Source organism: Coregonus lavaretus (genome assembly GCF_964263955.1).
Source record: "Coregonus lavaretus genome assembly, contig: HAP1_SCAFFOLD_4763, whole genome shotgun sequence".
Classification (NCBI taxonomy): Eukaryota; Metazoa; Chordata; class Actinopteri; order Salmoniformes; family Salmonidae; genus Coregonus; species Coregonus lavaretus.
Window position 1 is genome coordinate 40,333 of NW_028157973.1, and position 5,157 is coordinate 45,489.

Sequence of the window (5,157 nt, forward strand, 5' to 3'; positions counted from 1 at the left end):
CTGGTGGTGATGGTCCCCAGATGTGATGATTCATTCTGCTCTGTTTTTATGTACAATGATTTGATCTTCAGAAGATGTTATGAATTACAATTCAATGCATTTATATTTTTTTAAGTGCAATGTTTTAATCTTATATATTCACATTAATCATGATGTATGCTGTTAATGTATGTTGGTTGTCATTCAGAACCATTGAAATTTTTTCTCAATTGGTTCTCTGTCTCAATGTCATTTTCCTCAGTATCACGGAACAGGTAGTGTTACTTACTTGCTAATTGAACTATATGGGCCGGTTTCCCGGACACAGATGAAGCCTCGTCGTAGACTAAAAAGCATGTTCAATGGAGATGTCCGGGAAACCGACCCTAAGTTTGGCATCTTTTATTCTCCCATACTGCTCAGTCAAGCAACATTAAACCTGTCCAGCAGGTGGTGCTATTAACCAAACAATAAAAACAGCAGATATCTTGACTTGCCACTCAGTATATCAGTAATGTTCTTTAATATCATTGGAGATTGATGGTCTTTTTAATCCACTACCCAGAGTCAGGAACATATGAAGTTAGGTCTGCTACTGTTCAGTTATTAAATATGATTAATGGTGATGGGAAATAAAAAATCCATCTAGTAGTAGTTTTCCTTTGCTATTTATTCCAAGGTGTGTCTTTAACTTGTAAATGGATTGTGTTGAAGCTGGCATGTGGTGTGGATGATAGAATAGAGTGAATAGAGGAGAGAAGAGAGGAGGAGAGGAGAACATCATATAGAAGACAGATAAGATAGAGAGACAATTCATACCCAGGGGAGTTACTGGCTCTGGCCCAAATGACACCCTGTTCCCTACGTAGTGCACTAGGCTTCTTCTGACCAGATCTAAAGTAGTCTTCTAGATTGTACATGTTTTCTCCCTGTCGTTAGAAAATGACAATATGGTAATGACTTTAGTGGTTTCCTCCCCCTTTGTTTTTATTGGTTGTGTGTTAAGTGTGTTGTTGTGTTAGGTTTTTCCCCTGTGTTCCTAATGTAAAATCCATTAACAATGAATCACAAACAAATTATATTCCAGTTGGGTTTAAACAACTTCATGGCTGACATCCCCCAGTTCTGTTAAGACCCATTGAACTGGGTCACATTCTAAATGGTCACTTGTATTGATAGTCCATACTGGGCCTAACTGGGGTTAACCATACTGGAGGGTTTCTTTCTGCACACATATTCCCTCATCTCCAGAACTTTACCTGATGTCCTCTCTCTCTCTCTCTCTCTCTCTCTCTCTCTCTCTCTCTCTCTCTCTCTCTCTCTCTCTCTCTCTCTCTCTCTCTCTCTCTCTCTCTCTCTCTCTCTCTCTCTCCTCCTCTCCCTCTCCTCTCTCTCTCTCTCCCTCTCCCTCTCCTCTCCCTCTCCCTCTCCCTCTCCCTCTCCCTCTCTCTCTCTCTCTCTCTCTCTCTCTCTCTCTCTCTCTCACTCTCTCTGCCTCTCTCTCTGTCTCTCTCTCTCTCTCTCTGCCTCTCTCTCTCTGTCTCTGTCTCTCTCTCTCTCTCTCTCTCCCATCAAACCGTATAGAAAGCAGACAACCTCAATATGGTTCCATTCCTGTAGTTATCAGGACACATGAGGTGTGGAACTATTATCTCCTTTCTAAGTGTGAACTTGTCCACTTCCCTTCATGGATTTAAAAGGAAATGACTGGTATATGTAAACTCCCTCTACCCCATGCCAACACCAATCCAATGCTGTACAATTAATTCCATAGCTTAACATGGGAAATGCTCACTGCCTCCCATAAGAGTCATTGAAGCGTTGGATGAGATAGGACCCTGCCTTCACCAGGGGATATTTGTTGGACCCGTCACAACAGGTGAGGAGGGCCTCATCCTCCAGCTGCCCAAAGAAAGCCAGGGACTGCCTTGTGCTCCAGTCTCCAGCAGGGGGCAGCAAAACCCTATAGACCTGAAAGGGAAAGTGAGGAGTAAAAACCTAAGGTGAATTTACATTGATGTTTCCATAGAGACCTGAGTCGTATTCACTAGGCACCAAACTGAAGATAATTAGCTGAAACAGGGAGTGACTAACTGAACGAGAAAAGTTTTTGATGTTTGTACTTTTAGGACTTTTCTATTGGTTCAATTACAACAGGCAAACTCAATCAAGCACTGCTTATTAAGTATTCAACATGATTTTAAATAGTAATTGAATGCAGGTCTGTTTCCACATGCAATAAGCCTGTAACATCTTGTATGATCTTATGAATTAACAGTGTGTCAAATGGAAGGGCATGTCTCACCACTGAGAGGAAAACATCACTGGTCCACCTCTGCATCAGGTCAGCTATGTTGATCAGTACTGTCCCAGGGATGCTGGGAGCAGAGATGAACTCCCCTGACCTGGTACCCACCTATGGAGTTGTCATTTTAATATCAGTTTAACCCCATTACTGCTATAACACACACAAGCCATGTTAATAGAATGAAATGGATCCAGGTTCCATTTATTCTACAATAGATTTACTGCCTGTGGAACACTTCTCAAAAGTGGTCTTAAATCAAGGTGACTGCAGGTCTCAATCCCAAACTAATGGGGGAAGAATTAATGAAATGGCCACCCGGACTATTTACATTGACCCCCCCCCCACCCCCCCCCCCACCCCCTTTTTGATTTTACACTGCTGCTACTTGCTGTTTATCTATGCATAGTCACTTTACAAATGACCTCAACTAACCTGTACCCCCACACATTGACTGGCAGAGCTACTCCACCTCAAGAATGACCCGCTGTATATAGCCTCATTATTGTTATGTCATTTTATTGTGTTACTTTTTGATTTGATTTGTTTTTTAAATTTAGTTTATTTCGTAAATATTTTCTTAACTCTATTTCTTGAACAGCATTGTTGGTTAAGGGCTTGTAAGTAAGCATTTCACGGTAAGGTTTACACCTGTCGTATTTGGCACATGTGACACATTTAATTACATTTTATTTTATTTGAAAATGGCACCATCTAGAAAGACGGCATTTAGAGGTATGGAGAAACAAGATTCACACAACAGAGCTGACCACAACTGGACTGGACTGGCTGGGATATTTTCTTTACACATTGTCCTTTCAAGGATGGTTCCAGAACTTGGCTTGACTCAGCTCTGTAGTGTTAGCCAGCCCAGTTTGGCCCTGCTTGACTCAGCTCTGTAGTGTTAGCCAGCCCAGTTTGGCCCTGCTTGGCTTGACTCAGCTCTGTAGTGTTAGCCAGCCCAGTTTGGCCCTGCTTGACTCAGCTCTGTAGTGTTAGCCAGCCCAGTTTGGCCCTGCTTGACTCAGCTCTGTAGTGTTAGCCAGCCCAGTTTGGCCCTGCTTGGCTTGACTCAGCTCTGTAGTGTTAGCCAGCCCAGTTTGGCCCTGATTGACTCGGCTCTGTAGTGAGAAACAGGCATCAGTGTGTTGGAGGGGATCAGTCTGATCAAGGAGAGGCGCAGAATCACTGATCTGGACCATCACGTGGTCCTCTGTAGCTCAGCTGGTAGAGCACAGCGCTTGTAACGCCAAGGTAGTGGGTTCGATCCCCGGGACCACCCATACACAAAAAATTTATGCACGCATGACTGTAAGTCGCTTTGGATAAAAGCGTCTGCTAAATGGCATATTATTATTGACTGCTATGGATTTGATCTAAAACATGCACAATGTCATGAAGACCACTGCTACTCCATAGAATGAAACCATCCCCTATGAGGACTAATGACCAACTCTGAAACTCACCACACTATGCTGTACTGACAGCATCATCATCACACTAGCATTAATGTTCACACTCTGGGGCTCATTTGTCCACATTTAAACTGGTCTTGGTCTCCTTACAGGTTAGACACATGGGTCTAGAGGTCTTAGTTGGTTTTAAATATGTTATTGGACCATAAACAAATATGGCTCATTAACCTTTACGGACAAAATAATAATGATGCCTCCCGCGACGGCGTGACCCGTCAGAGCTATAGTGGCCTTGCCATGCGGATATCCTCGCATACGTTTGTTAACAATCTAGGTCTTAGTTGTTGAAGTGCATCACACATATCTGAATTGTCACTTGAGCTCCAAAAGAGAGACACATAGGGCAGTCACCAGGGAAGTGATGGTGTTATTACTGCACACAGGGCAGTCACCAGGGAAGTGAGGGTGTTATTACTGCACACAGGGCAGTCACCAGGGAAGTGAGGGTGTTATTACTGCACACAGGGCAGTCACCAGGGAAGTGAGGGTGTTATTACTGCACACAGGGCAGTCACCAGGGAAGTGATGGTGTTATTACTGCACACAGGGCAGTCACCAGGGAAGTGAGGGTGTTATTACTGCACACAGGGCAGTCACCAGGGAAGTGAGGGTGTTATTACTGCACACAGGGCAGTCACCAGTGGAAGTGAGGGTGTTATTACTGCATACAGGGCAGTCACCAGGGAAGTGAGGGTGTTATTACTGCACACAGGGCAGTCACCAGTGGAAGTGAGGGTGTTATTACTGCATACAGGGCAGTCACCAGGGAAGTGATGGTGTTATTACTGCACACAGGGCAGTCACCAGGGAAGTGAGGGTGTTATTACTGCACACAGGGCAGTCACCAGGGAAGTGAGGGTGTTATTACTGCATACAGGGCAGTCACCAGGGAAGTGAGGGTGTTATTACTGCACACAGGGCAGTCACCAGGGAAGTGAGGGTGTTATTACTGCACACAGGGCAGTCACCAGGGAAGTGAGGGTGTTATTACTGCACACAGGGCAGTCACCAGGGAAGTGAGGGTGTAATTACTGCACACAGGGCAGTCACCAGGGAAGTGAGGGTGTTATTACTGCACACAGGGCAGTCACCAGGGAAGTGATGGTGTTATTACTGCACACAGGGCAGTCACCAGTGGACAATACAGGATACAGCCAGTTCATAGAGGAGCTGAAGGTGCTTTATGCTCAATACTGGCCAGAGGATGCAGGAGCACTGTATGGAGAAACAGTGATAGAATCTCTCTGCCAGAGGTTTGGCATTGACAGTCCACGTACGGTCATACGGGCCTACAGGCAGTACAGGGACACTGATGGTAATGATAAAGGAGACTTTCCAGATGGACTTAAAGAGATGTTGATGGTGGTCAGCACCATCCCCATCTCCAGATGGACTTAA